The sequence below is a fragment of the Cygnus atratus genome, chromosome 2, assembly GCF_013377495.2.
Source record: "Cygnus atratus isolate AKBS03 ecotype Queensland, Australia chromosome 2, CAtr_DNAZoo_HiC_assembly, whole genome shotgun sequence".
In the NCBI taxonomy this organism is placed as follows: domain Eukaryota; kingdom Metazoa; phylum Chordata; class Aves; order Anseriformes; family Anatidae; genus Cygnus; species Cygnus atratus.
This window is the reverse complement of record NC_066363.1, coordinates 50,686,656-50,707,019: the sequence shown is the minus strand read 5'-3', so window position 1 is coordinate 50,707,019 and position 20,364 is coordinate 50,686,656. Positions and strand designations below refer to the sequence as shown.

Genomic DNA, 20,364 nt, shown 5'->3' with positions numbered 1-20,364 from the left:
TATCCAAACCATATGTTATCCTTGTAGTTTATCTGTATTTGTTTCCTTTGAAAACAATGAAGCCTGAACATATATTTTGTATGTATATGGTTTTAGTTTTACATTTTATTTATTTTTTTTATGGTTTCCAAATATAGACAGCAATGCTGTTTGTTTCAAGGTGCTTTGAATAGAGAACTTGGCACATTTCCAGCTTCTTTTTAACCGATCACTTTTAAAATTTAAATATGAAGCAAGTGTTCTGCAGAAGCACTCCATACAGCTTCAGTCTAGGACTGGAGTCTCTAGAGAGTGGGTGATACCTGTGATATTTGTTCCTGGTGAATATTTCTGTAGAATCTTCTTGTTTCTTTTTTACAGATAAGGTTTCTTTTGAGCACTTCCAATTTTAGAAGAACTAATGTTTGCAATAGGATAGAATTTTGTAGTGAAGCTTTGGGAGACATGAGATAAAAAAAAAAATAATACGCATAAATGTATTTTTAAAAATACTTAATTTTCAGACCAGTCTTGGTCCAGTTTTGTTGGCCTCATTTAAATGTTAGTGGATTAGCAGTGTTAGTGCACATTCCCAATAACCAAGTTGTACTTACTGCAGGGGTCTGCACAGCAGGACCATAGTCTTGCATCTTATGATGGGACAGGGAGGTACAACAACTAGTTTTACTTACAATTTTACTTACTGTGTAAGACAGACACACTTCTAGAAATCTTCTTTTTATTCTTTATTCTGCCCTTCTTCCATGTGAAAATTCTGCAAGTTTGGCCTGAGGGAAATAGGCTAGAAAAGAGGGTGTCAAATTTTGCAGCCCTTTCTGTAGGGTGTTGATGTTGTCCCTGAACTCAGCCTGAGGGAGCCATTAGAGTGATCTGTTAGCAGCTGGAAGGAGAAGAGTAAAGTTTCCTCATCTCTCTAAATCTCTAATAGCCATGGGACCTTAGCTTACACTCCATTATAAAATTCAGTTTCAGATTTACTGCATTCAAATTTAATAACAAATAAATATATGTATTTGTATAATATTAAGTAAGAGTTTTTAAAATGGTTTATAAAAATCAAGATATATAATATTTTTAACTGCCTATAACATTTTTTTTCATTTAATGGCCCAGTGGAGAAATTGTTTTCTTATGGATCAATCGAAATATAAAAGTAGAAAATAAATATTCTAATATTTTTTCCAAATGTGCATTTTCAAATGAAGTAGATGTAAAGAAAATATCCTTTCTTGTCCCCATATTTTCTAATTGTCCCACTAAAAACATGTTGAATTGCATAATATGGTGGTAAAAAATAAAGCACAGTCTAAAGAGCAGACATATATTGTAGGGAATATATATATATGTTTTTAATGGGAAAAGCACTATTGTCAAGATAAGAGTATGCTAGGAAGTGATTTTTAAAAGCCGAATGAAAATGCATAGTAGAACAACGTACAAAACTGAATTATTACAGCATACCAATTATTTGACTTTTAAGAAGTCTTCTCTTATGTACAAATGTTCTGATGTAGGTTGATACAAGGTGATAGCAAATGCAGAATTTTAGCAAAAATATGAAATATTTTTTACGTGATTTATAGCTATCAAATGCCTGTGCTGCAAATTTTATGACTGAATGTACTAAATCAGTTGGTGTTTCACACACCACAGCAGAACTGGTATTTGCTAATGTGCTTTTTGTCTGCGCTTTCTTTTGCCCCAGTTAAAATTCCTTCACCTTCCTCTTCTCTCTCAAGTATAAGTGTAGGCTTTGTCTCGGAGATTTTATGTCTTCTCATAACCGCCCTGACTTATTTTTGCTGCTTTACTGTTCTTCTGAAGGGAGACTGGGGCGAAATCCTCAGGTTTGGGTTTCTTCCTTAGTTTACTCACAGGTGATGCTTGACAACATTATTCCACTTCTGAAACAAATATAGAAAGCCAGCAGTGTTTGAAATATCCCCAAGGTCTGCTAACAAGCCTAAAACTTGCAAAAATGTTGGAGTGGTATGTTCTATTAAATAAAGGCTGAGCTGAATTTTTGATATAAGTTCGTTTCCCCAAGCAAATTTTTATTTTTATTTTGTTTTAAATCTAGTAAAGCCAAAGTATCTTTCGGCTTAGTGTAATATGTAAGAGAAGAAACAGGGTAGACAATTATATGTGAAGACACAGCTACTATGAGTGATGTGAATTGTGATTCAGACATGAGCTAAAATCCTGAGCAGAAAAGATTATGAAGGTGTCTCTCGTCCATGCAGGTATGGCAGCAGTATGACCTTGACAGCTGGCCTGTAAGCTCATCAGTGGTCAGCATTTCAAACCCAGCCTATTTAAATCCATTGACTGTTAGAAATTGAAGCATCCAAGTCAAGCAAAGGATAAAAATAAAGGTCAGGAAACTCTTTTTGTGGCTGTCTGAGAAAGGCTCTTGAAACTGCCTGGAGTGTTTGTCTTGTAGCTGACAGTACCAGTGGATGTATGGATGGCATGACCTGAACCAAGGTCTGGCTGGAGATGTTTTTCATGTGTAGGAAGAAGAGGTTGTAAGGAATCAAGCAGGGAGCCAGTGTAAGTCAACGTAGTCCATTGTCTGGTATGGTAGCACCTTGTGGATGGGGGATAGCCATGAGCTTTGTTGTACTACTGCTGTTAGTGATGAACCCCATTTTCCAGACTAGGTGGGGAGTCTTGCAAACACCAGACGAGCATCTGGGTTTGCAAGCAATGTAAGAGTATTAACGAATTCAGAGGGGCTTTTGCAGGCTTCCTAGAAAGCAGTGAGGAAAAGCTGGTATTAATGAATGAAAGGCTGTACAAGTCTGAGTATGGGACCGACCTGTTTTTCCTCGCTCTATCAATTCAAATCAGGTTGCAGCAACAGAGTCAGATTTTTGAAGGCATTGAAGAACAGATCTCCCAATAACATGTTCACGGTCTGTAAGAGCCCTGTTGCAGAACTGGGAACATATTCTGGGTCATTGCCAAAAAATAGATCAGTGTTGGACTATAAGGAGCAGCCAGTTCGGTTACAGCTGCTGAACATAACATGTGTGCTGACCTGCATATGGTAAGGCTATATCCAGCTGTGTTTCTCATGAAATATTGTGAATATTGGAATTGAAGCAGAAAACCTTCTATTTTCATAGTACAGTAATCCTGAAAGGATTTTTTCCATCAGAGCAGTTCTTTCTCCATGCCTGCTCCTTAGGAAAGTTTAACACAGTTTGGAACTGTTTTTGCTTGTAGTCGAGAAAGGTATATCCTGTGTTAAGACATCAATTTATTGGCAGACTGAATTAGATGCCATGCAACCTGAATGCACAATTTTGTCAGTTTTTAGATGACGGGAAAGGGTCAAATTGTGAAAGAAGTTGTCATAATAGAAACTATATGAATAAAACTGTATATGTAGTTTTGGCATGTAGGCTTTTTAATTTTTATTTATTTTTTTAATGAGGTTATATGCATTTGAGCACATTACATCTAACAAGGAAAGATTAAAGGTAGCCCCTGTTGCTTAAACCTACACAGTCCCAAGCCTTTTTAATCTCCAATGGTATGCTATCTTGGCATGCTCCTGGCTCTATGGTGAGGTCGATCCCTGGAGCATGGTTTCCTTCAGACATTTATTGTCACTTGCTTTTTGCCTCTTTGACGCTTCTGAGATTTTACCCCTTTGGATCAAGGTTTGAAATGAGCAGGTGGTGGTGTTCCTTATTCTTCGTTTTGCCACAGCGGCTCATCTAGCTGGGGAAGATGACAGAAACACAAACCAAGCAATCTTAGCTGTGTACTAGTGGTGAAGATTGCAAATGTAGCATTCTCTGAAAGCAGTGTGGCATGAATCCTTATCGTGCTTCAGTGGCTCTGTTTGATGTAGTTGAGTTTTTGCTGTTTACCTTTCTTTATAGCTATGCAATATATCTGCTTGTTCACTTTCCTTACACTGTGAATGTTTTTGTCTCATCACATATTATGTGCAATGTAGTTTAAAAACAGAATGTTTTCAGGGGATCATGACTGTGTTCCTTATTTTCTAGGGGCCTGCTTTGAGACCTACTGAAGCTGTCTTGAATGATGTGACAAATGTAAGTATTTTGATGAAACTTAGCCTTACAAATCTCTATTTGCACGCTTGGATTTAGCAGATGCTTTAATATCTCTGTGTTGTGCTCCCCCTTCTGCAAAATGCATACAATTATGTCATTGACTTCATCTCACAAAGATGATGCAAAAATGAATCCTTTAATGTTGGCAGTGCATTCAGATGTCATTGTGGTGAGCACTGTAGGAAAACCCACCAGCAAATGAATAATTCATTGTTTAAATCAGGCTCTGAATAGTACACAGTAAACAAGACATGGGACTTTCACACAGTGTAGTAGGAGTAATGCCAAATACTTAATAATCGCTTGTTCAATTAGCACTGTCCATTCAGAGTACTGAAAGAGATGGGGTCCTGTGGAAAAAACGTGGTCATATCTTAAGGACTCTATGTTGTACAATTGGAAAGGATGATGGAGATAGTTGTTTTTTTTTTCTTTTTTCATTTTTTCTTTTTCCAAGTCACCTTCAGTATTAGTTACGTGTATTTTGGAATAAAGAAGAAATGTGTTACACTTTCTAAATTGTGTGATCTTAGTTTATAGGTCTCTCCTTACAATGATGTGATAGCAATTGGAATCCCAGTATTTTTTAATATTTTCAAGAATTTCCTGTCTTGCAGTGAATCCTTTTGATAACTGTGCTTAAGAATCAAAAGAAGGGCGTAACACCCTCTCTGATCACCGCAGAACAGTTTCTGGATATAATTTTTAGTTTGGATTTTATCTATTGATATGAAATGATCTTAAGAGAATCTAATGAAAGAGAAGAGTTCAACTTTTCTCCTGTATACCAACTGGAAGATAAGCGGTTCTTCTTGATAGAATCAGAGGTACTAGAATAGCTTGTTCCTGTGTTTAACCTTGTGACCTTCCTTTGGGTGATAGCTCTGAATGTTTAGATTTTGAGGGTGAAAAAGAAAACAGAGAGATATTTGAAGCTACACTACCAAAAATATGTCAATAATTCAAGCTGACTGATAGCTCCTCTAGTAAACAAAGTCACCTGCAATTTTTTATAGTCCTAGAGCATAAGCCGTCCATAATATATGATGAGTTCCACTCTGTGGGTGGAACTGATGTTTTTCTCCCAGACATCTCCTTACTTCCATAAGGTGAATCTTTAAAAATCAATTCATGTAATTTGATCAATTTTAAATACTGAATGCACTGAGGTAATTATACCTAAATTCTTGCATTTCATTGCATCTGGTGACAAGAAAGGCATTGACTGTAGAGAATTAAAGATAAACCATAATTTCCATGAAAACAGTAATGATTTACATTTGTCATTTTTTAATCCTCTTAACTGTTTTTGAAGTAGTCTTTGCAGAATGGTGATGTATATAGTTCAAGATTGAGGGCTTCATCTCTTTCTCTTGAAATGAACAGGTGCTTGAAATCCATGGGAGAGTGAAACAAGGACTTCAGTCTGCTTATCGGTCCCAAAATATGAGTTTTGTGTTTTAAAAAAGAGAGGGAAAAAAAAAAACAAACCTGAGCTGTTGGTTTAATTTAGCGAAAGAGTGTGTCAGCTCAGATTTCTATTTATTTATGGTAAAATTCTTTTTTTTTTTTTTAAATGTGTGGAATACACACATTTAACAAGATGCGATCAGTCAGTACAGTGGTGATATTTATCCTGTCATCAATTACATAATGGAGAAGGGTCCAGCACCTCCCTCTCCACTTCCCCTCCTCAGTAAGGAGTAGAGAGCAATGAGGTCACCTCACAACCTCCTTTTCTCCAAAACAGACAATCCAAGAGTCCTCAGCTTCTCCTCATATGATGTGCCTTCCAGCCCTTTTACCAGCTTTATTGTCCTCCTCTGGATGCTTTCTAGGGCCTTAACACATATTTTATATTGTGGAGCCCAGAACTGTACACAGTATTTAAGGTGAGGTCTCACCAGTGCTAAATACAGTGGGAGAATCACCTCTTTTGAGAAGCTGCCTATGCTGTGTTTAATGCACCCCAAAATGCAGTTTGCCCCTTGGCTGTCAGGGCACACTGCTGGCTTGTGTTGAGCCTACTGTCAAGCAGCACCCCCAGATCCCTTTCTGCAGAGCTGCTCTCCAGCCACCCATCTTCCAGTCTGTACCTGTGCCCAGCATTACTCCATCCTAGCTGCAGAACCTGGCATTTACCTTTGTTGAATTTCATGCCATTGCTGATGGCCCAGTGCTCCAATGTATCTAGATCCCTCTGCAAGGCCTCTTGTCCCTCCAGAGAGTTGGCAGCACCTCCCAGTTTAGTATTGTCAGCAAATTTACTGAGGATGTATTCAGCTCCTGCATCCAGATCATTGATAAAAATGTTGGACAGGACTGATTCTAGAACTGAGCCCTGGGGAACACTGCTAGTGACCAGCTGCCAGCCAGATGCAGCTCCGTTCACTACAATCCTTTGAGCTTTGCTATCAAGCCAGTTCATAGTGAATCCAATACTTCATCAATATCACAGCCATTGGTGGATTTCAAAAGTTGGAACAAAAAATGTGAGGGTATTGGAAACAACTTAAGATGATATCTGAAACTGAGAGGCAGAAGGCAGCGAATTTATAAGCCCCGAAGCAGCGTGTACACCTTTCTCTTGTGATGCAAGTGAGGGTCTGAGTGAGAAGCTGTGGAATTAGAGTTCTTTGCATTTTTACTCAGGGATCTCAAAACATATTATAACTAGTGAATTAATCTTGACCACAATGTGGAAGATGTGTGTAAGCTACCATGTGCTTGTTCTAAGCCTGCATGAACTGAAACATAAATCAACTTGGCTTGCACTGCATGCCATAGTAATATCAGGAAGAGAAAGCAAAGGTCTGCTTTCTGCTCTTGCTCCGCTGACCAAAGAGTGTTAGAAAGTTCATTCATGCTCACAAAATTCTGTCTGCTGTCAACAGTACTTCTGAGCTGTGTCATTAGCCTACTTTCCAAATAAAACAAGACTTTTGCATTTTTTCTCCCTGCTCTTCATTTCTTCACTCAGTAACATTTCATTTTCTTGGCCGATTATAGGGGATTTGGGCAGGGTTTGAAATGGAAGCACTAAAACTGCTATGAAATAAGTGACTAACTTGAGGAGGAAGAAATTAGTACTTTCTGAGAGACACTTGAGCTTACCAGATCTCTTTCTGTTTGGCCTGAGAGCTTGGATAAACCTCTGAAATCCAGCTCAGGACTCGTCATAGGAGGAGCTGCCTCTGTGCCCAGGTGGGAGTTAGCTGATTAGGAAGGGATATGGGGAACATCTCTGAAACAGTGTCACTGGGGAGACGTAGAAGTGTGAAGGTGGCAAGGAGTTATAATTTGCCATAAATCAGATGGAAACTTAAGTTTGATTACTGATACTGTTTACAAAAGAACTTGGAGCTATTCTTTTTCTGTCTGTAATATTACATTTAGCATACTTGGAAATGTGTTGTTATATTTTTATCAGCTGGTGAGTAAAAAACCCCACATTTTATTTCTAACCATAGCTGATAAAAGCAGAAAATTATTTACAATATTGAAGTTGAAGCCCCTTCAAGGGAGTGTTTCTTTAAATAAATATATAGCAACATCTCCTACTCCAAGATTTTTTTCTGTTTTAATCTTCCAAGTAAGTGTCCTTTGCAGTCATGCCTTTCATCTCATGGGAACTGCCTGCTCCTTGTTTTAATCCCCAAACATCATCAAAGTCAGTGGGAAAGAAGAAAAAAATATGCAGCCTCCAAAATAAAAGCTGAATGTAAGAAGAAAAGAATATTTTCAGGATCAGACATTTTAACTGAATGTATGTATGGATTGAGACTTTTTACTGAGAATTGCATGTGAAACGTGTGAGGAACGTGCAGGATGATGTCTAATTTTGCTCTCCATGGGAGTTCAGCAAGTAGCTGTTTGGTGTAGAAGGAAATCAGAAGTGCACAACGGATATGTCTCCCCAGTCCCTTTGGAAAAGAAAAATCCAGACTGCCCTTCTTCCACCCCATAGGAAAATATGCTAACTTGGATGTTCTTCAGTCTGAGCAACCTCTCAAGGTCACCAAAGTAATTTTTCAAAGCCTTGCAGCCTTGGTATTCTTACAGATAATAGCATCAAGACCATTATCTCCTACTCTTCATTTTTTCTTTGGCTTCCTGCAATTTACATCCCATTGTCCACTAATACTTTCTGCATTCTTTTAAAATAAATCAAATAGCACTTCCTATGCTGGCTCTGGACTTAATAAAATTCAGACATACAGCATTTGGGACTTTTAAAATAACACGTTTTAATACAAAGATGTGAGATATCTTTTGAAATCTGTGGTGGATGTTTATTTCCTGCTGGGCTTAATTTAGGAATCCAGTGCTAGCATTAAACCAAGGGGAAAAATGTTTGCTCTTTCATCTGTATGCCACATCCCATCCAAAATCACAAACAGCTCCTTTAAATTTCTGGTCTTTGTCCCCTGCTAGAAGTGCATAATGCACGTGCCTGTCTGACACATGAGATGTCCAGAGCCTTTAAAAATAAATAAATTGCTAAGCCATGCTTATGTTCCTTGTCTTAAACCTCATAATCATCTGCAGTTTGGGAAAAGGACAAGTGTTGAAATCTGTTTTAATTAATATTCAGCTTTTCCTTTTTCTGAAGAAGCCTCTTTCTTAACAAGCCCAAACTTCTGATTCTATCAGTAAAACAAAACACAGGTAAAAATGTTTGGGGAGTAAATAACTTCCTTATAGCAGGAGATCATTCCCCTTAGTTTAATACTGTCTTTGAATACAGAATTAAATATCTTCAGACTGTTCATTTTTAAAAGTACAAAATGTAGTAATCCCTGTCTTTAACACCTGTCCATGTAGCTCTCATAACTGGTACTGTATAACATGCAAAAGGACTTCTTATTTTGTGCAAGCTTAAGTGAAACTCTCTGTGGGTTCAGATGTGCAACTGCTTGGATCACATCAAACAACTGGGATCAGAGTTTAAAGAAAGTGTTCTACTTTTTGCTTGGAAAAAGTCCATCTTTGTTTGAAAAGAATGTTATTAAATTGTAAAACGCAACACTGAAAAGTTGGATGTTAGAATCAATGTTGGCCCTGTAATCTCAGTTGGTACCTTGCGTATATGCATTATAATACAGATTTTAATTATATGCTTGTATCTTTTTTCTCTGTAGTTTCTCCGCCTCATTTATATAAGTGTTCTTTCTCACCTATCCCTCCTCTCAAACAGAAAACACTCTTTATGTTTGACAAGCCATTTGATGTTTTGTTTTCTCTATACTCAGTATATGAGCAAGCTGCAGTTACTGCATACTGTTCCATCCCTGATATGAGGACAGAATAATTATTTTTTTCCTGCAATTTTCTGTGGTACTCGACCAATTGAAGAACAGAAGTTCTATGTAACATAACAGAGGCATTTTAGCTGTGATTGCAAGGGGAGCCATGCCAGCATAGTTTTAGAGAGTTTAGTATTGAAATTTAAATTGATTTTACAAGGTATGCAAAGATTTTTGTTGCCTACTGGCTAGAGAGATCTGGGAGAATTATAAGTAAACAAAGTGGTGTGTTCACAACCAACAGACCTTTTGTTGACACATTGCCAGCTCATCCTCAAAAGCAAGCATGATCTAAAGCTTCCCAAAGAAAGGGCCAGCAGGATTTTATGGAGCGTATTCTTCAATTTGTCTGTGAAAAGTTAAGTTCATGTTTATATGAAAGGAAAATTTCAGCCCAAACAGTTTAATTTTGATGGAAACTGTGTCTGTAACTAAAAATATGTGGCTCACTTGGTAATTGGGGATGATGCTTAGATCACTTCAGTATTGGTTTTGTACAAAGCTGAGAAATTCTGTTGGAACTCTGTTTTTTTCTCAGTATAGGATGTTAGAATGTTCAAAATATTCTGCATGTAGTGAACAGTAGTCAGCTGCGTTGTCCTGGTAGGAGTATGGTGGCTATAACCATCGTTTATGACAGGATGGGATAGAAGGAAATGAGGCTGTGCTATGGAAGCTGGCTTGGATGTTCTAGCTACTGAGCAATTGGTCCTGGTGGAAGGATTTAGGGACGTGCCTCTGTTCTGACCTGCCTTCTGTAATTTGTCTGCATGTGTCTCATATAATCTTTTTTTTTTTTTTTTAATGGTGTCCAGTAACAGAAACAAAGTTGGAATTATTCTACATCAGTGCAAGGATTTGTTTTTAAAATGACATTGTTTACTTAGTGGTCTTCAAAGCTAGCCTTGTCAATAGGCGTTTAAGGGTTTTTCACAGCACTTTTCAAAGACCCTAGACTTTGTCTAACATTGAAGATCAAAAGAAGAAATGAAGAAATATTTCTTTAGAGAAGACATTGAGCTTTCTTTAGCTGCATCTTGCAAAAGCAAGCATTGATATCAACCTTTAGCAAATTGACCAATCTTGGAAGGAGCCTGTGTGACTCAGTCTCAACTGCAAGAGGCTGCACCCAAGCATATTCCCACTTAACGTTTTTAATAAAAGTTGTTTTAGACATGGTGTACTTAAAAAAAAAAAAAAAAAAAAAAAAAAAAGGAAAAAAGGAAAGGAAAACTTCAAAAAGAAAAGAAAAGAGAAACGTCCAAAATCAAAAACTTTGCCTCCTTTTTGCCCCATACTGGGCACGTGTCTTAAAGACTATGAGAGGTGAGAGTGCATCCCATCTGCAATGGAGAGAGGGGGAGTTGTCTTTTAGCAATCTCTTTGGTAAATTAAAGAAATATAATGGAGCAGGAAAAATTCAGAGTAAGTACAAGCAAATATGTGATAGAAGAAACTCTTTGTTGATCTCCGTGACATGGTACTGTGTCTGCCAAAACATTTTGCTAGTGTTGTGTTGATATGTCCATCATTTATGTGAAATTGTGTTTTCTCATGATGATACAAAATCTCACGTAAACAATATTTCACCCATTCAGCAGTTGACATGGAAAAGTAAGCATCATGAATGACCTACTCAAGAACCAGCTCTCTGGTCAGAGCAGTAAGCTGTCACAAAGTTAAATTGTCCTTATGCTGAGTTGTCATTAGTATACCTCCACTACGGTCTGTAGTTGATGAGCTATGTTGCTGTCAATAAGGTAATGCCTGAATATGATGCTAAAGTGGTACACAAGACAAGTTAAAAACATGAAAATGTCCTCCATTTATTTACAAAACCACAAAATGATCTATCTTAAAACAAAACAAAAAAAACAACCAACCAACCAACCAAAACATTTTCTATTATTGCGTTTTGATGTATTTTTCAATCAAAGCAGGTGGTGGTAGTTTGTTTATTTGTTTGTTTGTTCGTCCCCCCCCCCCCCCCCCCCCCATTTTATTTTTTTTCCCTATGGGAAGGTGAACTAGAAGAGGAATTTGTAGGCTTGAGGTAAACCTTTCAAAAATGACAAATTGATTAAAAACTTTAAGAGCAACTATTTTTTTACAAGGTTTAGTCATTAAAAGCTGCTTCACTGACTTCTAGTGAGGCAAATGTTTCTGAACACAACTTGGTTCTGAAGAAGGGTCTTAAAAGATTAAATGTTTTGGGAATTTTGAAAATGCTATCTTCAGGATTTATGTGCTTTAATGGCACCAAATTTTAGGCAGTGAGAACAAGGGGATGTAGTCCTAGCTGTGTACATTTGTAAATTTAGTTTAGTTGGAGGTTACTAGCCTCCAAGTGAGTGGTTAAGTGTGAGGAAAGCAGAAGGCTTTTATTAAATACATAAAAACAACATAGACATCTTTCCATAAAATGATATTATCTTCATTTTTTTCTTGAGAATTATCACAGTATGCAGTGTGAATGATATATGGAATTATCATGCAATATAGCTTCAGTGTCACACGTGTAGTAGAAAATGTGGGTGTCTCAATGGTTCTAGTAGTTATATTTACTGCAGTATTTTCTACATTTAGAAAGGGTAATGCACAGGCAAACTTAGCTCATGGACATGAAAAATACTTAGTTTTTAATGAGTGCTCACTAGAACTTTGTTCATACCTGACATTTTTTGTTTTACTGCACATTTTCTTAACCTAAAAAAAACACACACCATGAATTCTTAGCTTCAGTTTCTCAAATGGTTGTATTTTTGTCCTAGTAAGGTAATTTCTTTTATTGTGGGCTAACAGTTGTTGTTATGACATATCTTCTCTGTTCCAGGACATTACTGCTCATTCCTTTGATGTGTCTTATAAAAGTCCAAAGAGAGACAAGAACATACTTGACTCTCATATAATGATATATAAAGCCAAATATGACCAAAATGAAACTGGCAGCTTTTGTACTTCTGTATTTTAATGTTATATTTACATAACACTTTAAGATATTGTGCTAACATTTCATATATTTCAGTTTCTCCTCATCACTGCTATCCTTAAAATTGTTTCTGTAGCTAGTGAGCCAGTAAACAGGAGAGGATTCAAACTTTTTAATGTAATCTATATAGCAGGGATCTTTCTGGATTAGGTTTCTACAGAAAGAAATTTGTCTTTCAGCCCCTTACTTCCTTAAAAAGTGCAGGTACAGCTCATGTTCATGTGTTGTCTGTAATGGAATAATTCAAGTTCTATAGTTCATGTGTGCAATCTGTCCCTAAAAATCCCTTGGATACTTAAAGGCTGGCTAGATGTAGCTTTGTATTAGGTCAGTATCCAGACTGACTGAAATAATTGAAGAGGTCCACACTTAGCTGTTGGCACTTGTGCATGAGGGCAAAATAATGAAAACTGAAAATAGATTTCCATGGACGTGTAACAAAAACTTAAATCAAGATACACTGTGTAAGAGTTTAGTTTTTAGCACTGCTAAGGTCCAGATTTCCATTACCATAAGCAGATACTCTGCTGGATGACAGATAAATTTCTACGCATGCATACTCTATAGGAGATGAGGAAACTTAGGAGTGTCTGTAGGTCAGCTTAGCTTTGGGGCTGAAGTCAGGCTCTTGGAAGAGCTGTGAGCTCATGGGTGTGGAGGAATTTTGACACCAGGCAACTGTTCTTCTGTTTGCCAGGTATTTTACTGGCATGTTAGTGCAAAGTAGTTTAAACTTAGGTGCAAGTGAATTTAGAAGGCTTTTTCTTCAAAGCAGTCTATCAATGGAAAAAAAAATGTAGAGGTGGAAAACAGAATCATAATCTGCTGGAGGTTACTGACTAAGCCCTTCAGGAATGACGTGTTTTGAGATCATATATTTTATATTTCACTTATGAGTGTGTATAACTTATAAATCACTTTTCAGCTGAACAAGGTTCCATAAAATCAAAGAAAAATAGTGTTTTCTAGAAGAATTGGTAGCTGTTACCCCCCCCCCCCCCCCCAGCAACAAAAGGATAGTGCATCTTAAATGATAGTTAAGGAAGGATATGTAACTTCTGTGATTTGTTTAAAGAGAAATGAGTGGCAATCACAAATGATTCTGCTTACCTAGGATGATTAAGTACAATCCTCTTTAACTTGATTCAGCTGATCCCATTCTTTCCTACATTAATATGCACTGCTACAGGCCTTCAAGTGGCTTCTTTAAAAAATAAAAATAAAAAAATCCAGCAAAGCATTAAACTATTTATTCATTTATAGCTCATATTTTTGTACTTATAACAAAAAAGAATTATATATATTATATATATAATATGTGTGTGTGTGTGTGTTTTCCTACATATGTTTTGCCTGAAAATTTTCGAGAGATTTAAAATTAAAATGGCCAAATCATTGATATTCATTGCTAAGAATTCATTTGAGAATGGTTTGGGTAGAATATGTTGTTAGAATCTCAAGTGTCTATGCTGTTTTTAGTATATGCTTTCTAGGGTATGATAGTGAAAAAATTTATCTTACGACATTGAAAGTTATCTTAAGGTATTTAGAATTCTTGATATTAGCAAAGAAATTTAATCTTTGGATTTGGGGGCAAATTTTGGTCTTGAACGTTGTCTGTCTGATGCTTCTAAAGCCTCTTATTTGGAAATATGGATATTACATATGTTGACTGAATATTTTACAGATTTCTTTTAACATGTAATTTAATGGTTGTTTGTTTTTTATTGCCATAAGTTTATGTTTTGATTTCAAAAGCATTTTTCTTTCTTTGTGTTTTTTTTTTTGCCTTTTCAGTGGAAAAATAGATTAAAAATAAGCAAGAAGGTTCATTACCTCAAAAGAAAAAAAAAAAAAAAGTTGGTCAAGGCATTTTTGACCTACCTGCACAAATGGTGTTTTAAAAGTTAATGTAGAAATAAAAAGTGAGTGAATAATCTGGCTGCAACATATTTTTTCAACCAATACAAATTAGTCTTTAGGTTTAGCGTGGTTAAACAGTATCCTTAAATGCTGATGTGGTTTAGAATGTTTAGAATGTTTATAAATATGCAGATACACCAAAACCCAATAACTGTCAAGCATTTGCATGTTAATGAAGTGTTACTGTGCTAAACAGTGGATAGCAAGCAGGGCCTGTGGAGATAGGGTTTATCCTGAGGATCTCTAGGAAACTGCTATATGATGTAGAAGGTACAGCACCTATTGACTGGCAGGCATGTGTTATGTTATCAACCCTTTTTTTTTTTTGGGGGGGAGGGGGGCATTCTAGCAGATGTACAGTAAAACTAAGTTCTTGCTGTCTCCAACTCTTTTATTTTTGCACCCAAATAAATCAATTTTTGAAGACAGAAATGAATACCCATCTTTCTCAGATAGACAGCAGGATTCATAAGGGAATAATTACAACTCTAATTTACCCATTTTAATGACATCAGCTGAATGGTTCTCAGATTCAAAGTCCCGGATGAGTTCCTAAGCTTTTTAACTTTAAGCTTCTGGACAGAAATAGTATGACTTTTAAATTCTGTTTTCACTGGAAGATCAAAGAAATTACTGTGGTATTAATTAACTGTGTGTATTTCTGTTTGTTTAGCTTGCTGAAAGAAATTTGTGTATTTAATAGCATGCATTTGCTGGGTGAGATAAGGAAGGGAAAGAAGGCTGGTATATTGGGCCTATATGAAGAAATGTCTAGGGCTGACAATATCTTCTCTAGGTTGGTCATCCATGTATTTATTTTCTAGAAGTTTTTTTTCTTTTTTTTTTTTTTTTTTTCTTTTCAGTATGATCTGATAATCCTAACATTAGCTTTCCTAATGGGCTGGATTCCAGAGGGATTACTTGGTGTCACTATTTTTTTTATCTTGTCCAGATTGCGATCATGTAATCTAAAAAATAAATTAAATAAATAAAATTACAACTATATAGTTGGGAATGGGGAGGGAACTGCATATTTCTACCTTGTTTTCTTTCTGATAATGTAATAACATCCAAAGCTTCCCTCTGTGTAACAGAACAGTGCAGTAACTGCGGTGCACAATTTGTATGATAAAAACTTGCACTCTTCAGGTCAGGGCAGGCTGTCTCCTACCTGTTCTTCATTATAAAATACAAAATATATAAAGGTAAATATAGCAGGTGACTGGAAACAGTTTAGCTCTTGTCTTATTCCTTGTCTTACTCCTTTGTCTTACTCCTTTGATTTGAGGCTGTGAGTTTTGAATGGCCTGTTCTTTAAGTTACTTGATAATGCGCATGTTCTCCATCCTCCTCTAGGTCACTGATAATGGCGTTAAAAGGACAGGTTTCAGTACAAACCCCTGTGGTACTCCATGTGTTACCTGTCTCCAGGCAGAGTACAACCCACTGTCTGCTGCCCTCTGAGCCCAAACATACCCCCAGTGGTTTACTGGTCAGGATTTCTGCCATTCAAACCATAACCCCCTAACCTGGACACAGGCATATTGCAGGGAGACAGTGTTGAAAGCCTTGCTAGAACTTAAGTAACTGGTATCTGCTGCTCTGCCTTTGTCCTCAAATCCAGTCATTTCATCACAGAAGGCAAGCATGATTTGTCATTGGTGTGTTCAATCTCTGCTGATTTCCATGACTTTTCAAAGACAATAGAAAACAGCCATGCTATGACAGCAACCACCTCTCTCAGCTTCCATGGGTGCAACCCATCTCCAATGTCTGCAGCCGAATTGTGTGCAACAGTGCCAAAATGATGTCTGCTTCTGTTTCACTGAAGTAGAACAGAACTGAACTTCTTGTTTGCATACCATCAGAAAATACCCTTGGCTTCCTTTTCTTATTTTCCTTCTCCTTGCTGTGCTGTAGGAGAAGGGAACCTCTCTGCCAGTCATGTAGTGATGGTACTGCCTTGTCTGGTTTGCTCAGAAATTGGCTCAGCTTAGGGAAGAGAACTTGTGCAAAGCAGCTGTCTCATGCTAGGGAGAGAGAGCTCTGATATTTTGCTGAGGAGGAGAAATATTAGAGGAAAGTGTGTCCCCTTTTACTAGTTTTTGTTTTCCTGTGTTTTATTTTTATTTATTTATTTATTTAATTGTAACAGTATTGTTTGTTAATCCAAAAAAAGTTGTAGATCTCTGCCTGCTTGTTGAAGGTAGTGTGCCTGTATGCTGGCTGTGGGTCAAGAACCGTGCTCCAGGGGGGAACAAGCTGTGCTCAGCCACTGGCTGCTGCTGGCCTCTCTGATCCTTTTTCTGTGGGAACAAGTGTTGGATCAGCAAATATGATGTATGCGAGAATAACAACACACAAGTATTGTTTTTTCTGGATACCTGAGCTACTTCTGTGGTTGCGAGCTGTCTGCCTTCAGCTGTATGCCTTAGACTGCACCCAAGGCATAGATCTCCTGCTCTGCCTTTTTAAGCCTATTGTTTGCAGAGGACTAAGAAGTGCTTTAATGCATGGCTTGTTGAGATGGCGCTGCTGTGGAGATGCTGGTCAACCAGGGCTTAGTCCATCATCTCTTTTCCACTAGTGCTAAGTGCCATGACTGCGTGTGATATTTGTTAACTCTTTGTAACCTGTTTACAAGAAACAGAATGGCTGAGGTTGGAAGGGACCTCTGAAGATCATCTAGGCCAAACCCCCTGCCAAACAGGAATTACCATTGTCTGGAATCTCCCAAAGGGATGAAGAGAAGAAAGCAGAAGTCTTCTACAGAACCTGGGGATGGTGTTGGTCTTAACTTTGTAATTTTCCTCTCCCTAGCCCTTTTTTTCTCTCTCCCTTCAAAAAATCGTACCCCTTCGTAATTAGTAGTGCTGAACAAAAGGCTGAATTCAGCCTATCTTAGTTTGGGGAAAAATAGAAAAAAAAAAAAAAGCCATGAAAAAATGTGTTCAGCATATTTTTAAATGTCAGACTAAAAAGTCTGGTGGTCAAGAACTATTTTCTAGCATAAGACCAGGCCTGTAATAAGTGGCAATTCTGCTTAAAAATCCTGACTTTACTGTCCCATGAATGTGGAGTTAATGTTTATTACTGTAATATCTAGATAATACCAGAATTGTTGGTTTTAATCTTATTATAGAAGATGCTATACAACAACAGCCAGATTTCTTTTTTGTTAGCCACTTTGTTGGACTAGTTTTGAATTAGATGGTCTTCTTTTAAACCTAGGCATCTTTTTGGTTTATGTAACCCTAGATATTTTTGTGTATTGCGGTTAATTACATAATAAATAGAAAGGAATTTAACTTTCAGGAGGAAAGTTGAAAACAGAGTTTGCATCTGAGAAAAGGAATTTCATTTTATGCCTACTGAGCAACAATGGGATGAAAATCCCAGTGTGCCTGACAGTGATCTATTCTGTGGCCCTTGCTGTTCTATTAAGCAGCCTTTCCAGAGCTCAGTGAGCTTTGGAGAGCTGTATTTGTTTGTATAATCACTATGTCTGTCCTTCATTCCCTTTTTCTTTTTAATTTTTATTTTATTAATTACTCTGGATCCTAATGGCGTTAAATACAGCTTGTCAAACTACTAGTGTATGCTAGAGAAGCCATTGACTTCTTCAGTTTGGCTGGCTTCAAATTGCCCCTTTTGTCCAAACCTGTGTTCAGGTGTTGATGTGGTGTGGGAAAGCCTCGACTGTGCTTCCTGTCCTTGTGAACAGGCTGCCAGAAAAGCAAGTTTCATGGACAACTGGGCTGTTTCCACAAGCCAGAAGACTTGATTCTGCAGCATGGGTTCCCTTGGCGGCTTGGTACCTTCTTGCATTGCCCTCCAGCTTCTGCAACAGTATTTGTTACAGTGTGCTACTGAAGTTGGTTTTGCTTGGAGAACCTGTTGCCTGCATTCACTGACATTCTTGGGTGATACTGGATTACCCTTAAGTAACTGTGGTTTCCTGTATAAACTTTTCTAGAAAACTGAATTCTAACTTATTTCTACATTTACCTGCTTTTACCAAATCCCTTTCAGAGCAGAGGAATTGCCCAGAAAATACATTTTCTGTAGTCAGAGTACGTTGTCAATGTAAGCAGAGGAAGAATGCCTTGGTTTTAATTTGTGTAGCTTGAAAAAAATCTTTCCTTGACTTATATATCAGTATGCGATACTTCCTGGCAATTCTGAGCAGGGGATGAACTCATTAAAAGCTTCAAATTAATTCTTAACAAATATTTATACTATAGCTCAATACAAATTATGTTTACACAATAACATAAAGCAAAACTTTGTTATTCCCCCCCCCCCCTTTTTTTAAACTCTCCAACAAACTTGTACATCCTATGTATACTGCAGGATTTGTGGGAGGAGGTGGATGCCTTGGAGGAGAATCCAGTGTTAGCTGACCGTTGGTTATCAACACCACGCAGAAACCTCAGGGGTAGTTTGGCTTCATTCATTGCTCCAGGAGATAAGGGCTGCAGAAAGCATTAGAGAACCCATTTCTCGGTTGAACACTTGCCTAAGGGTGGCTTCCTCCACCATAAGCACCATATTCTTGCAAGCCATGCTTTGGTTGCATTGAGGCTCAGTCTTCTGGTCCTTGATGGAGTGGGCAAACACAGCAGGCTGCAGACACAGTGTGTCACACCTGATCAGCAGAAGCCAACAAGCAAATTCAACTCAGCTCTAATCTGTAAAAAGCTTACCAAGCTAGGACTAGGCTCCTCAGGAGATGAGTTGCCGCTTTCTTAGCAACCAAAATGACGAGATACACTGACTTAATTGAGTGCATTGATGCCCTGACACCCTTTGCAGACTCCAGACATATTTAATACTTAGGACATGTCTCCATACTGTTTTGCTGATCCTGAGCTTCCTGGAAATTGTATGTCTGGGACTTGTGGGGCATTGAGCCCAGGCTAATCATCTGTGTTGACAGGCAGGCTATATTTTATTGGGCTTAACGCCACTTTAATGTGGTCATGTAGTTTCCAGAATAATTTGTAGATATGCACATAATCAGAGGAGCTTAAAGTGGCACTCAGTTTCTCTGTCTAATTCAGACTGCATGGCCTTTAAAAAGGCCACGAAGCAATATCTCTTCCATTGTGCTCTGTGCCCCAAAGGCCAATGCAGGACAGGGAGATTTTGAAAGGACACAAGAAAAGCAGAGCCAAAGTAAGCACCAGGAAGGAGAGAAGAGAGGAGGAAACAGAAGTAGCAATGGGAATCTGTCAGGTGCAGAGAGAGCCCTCTTTGACATAGTTGATTTCTTATAACACTTAGCATACATTTAGGTGCAACAGTAAAGAGAGATTTTCTGACACCAAGATGAGTTATGTTTGCATTTGCAGTATGTGTCTATTGGGGAGATTGTATTTCATATTGAGCTATGGCAAACTGAAATTGTTTTGTTGGAAATATGTTTTTAAATAAATTTTAATTTTAAACTAAAACATCTTACTGCTTGTTCTCAGCTATGTTGATAAAAAAAAAAAAAAAAGGCAGCATGCTGCAGGTGTACTGCAGTGTTGCTTGGATTACTACTTCTCTTTATTTGTCTGCTTACTTTCTGAGAACCTACTGAACACGTGCTCTGGTGCTGTTTGAAGACCCCGTGAGAGGCAGGGGCTGACTGAAAGCTTTTTGTTATGCCAAAGTGAGTGACCAGAGTGCAGGAATTGAATAGCTGCTATAAACCCATTTAACTTTGTCATTTATAAATTATTTTGCATGCCATCTGGAATAACAGTGGTGCCACAGTTTACAAAAACTGGACCTGAGGTTCACATTGAGCAGTAAGTGTGAAGTATTACTAAGCAATTATAAGATTTTAAAGGCTTCTCTGACTGAGTGGCTTAAAGACAGATTCTTAGGTTAGAGATGTTTTAACTGAAACACATTGACAGCTTGTCTTTCTTTGCAACGTGTTTGTCTAAGTTCTTTCCATGTCTCTCCTGAAGTTCTTAACATTATGTGAGAATCATGCTGTGATTGAACCTAGGACAAGACAGCCAAGGTCACCTGCTTCACGGGCAGGAGGTGATAGCGC

The 20,364-nt window shown here is 37.7% G+C and overlaps 1 long non-coding RNA gene across 3 annotated transcripts in view; it reads left to right on the top strand.

Moving 5' to 3' along the window:
* Positions 1-20,364, top strand: part of LOC118249685 (uncharacterized) — a 155,360-nt gene that overhangs the window by 28,860 nt on the left and 106,136 nt on the right. For 2 of the 3 annotated variants that reach the window (XR_004779185.1, XR_004779183.1), the window contains exon 3: positions 4,026-4,073. This is a non-coding gene — a long non-coding RNA (uncharacterized LOC118249685). Of the gene's footprint in view, positions 1-2,243; positions 2,376-4,025; positions 4,074-20,364 lie in introns of all 3 variants that reach the window. The other variant, XR_004779184.1, reaches the window with a different exon arrangement.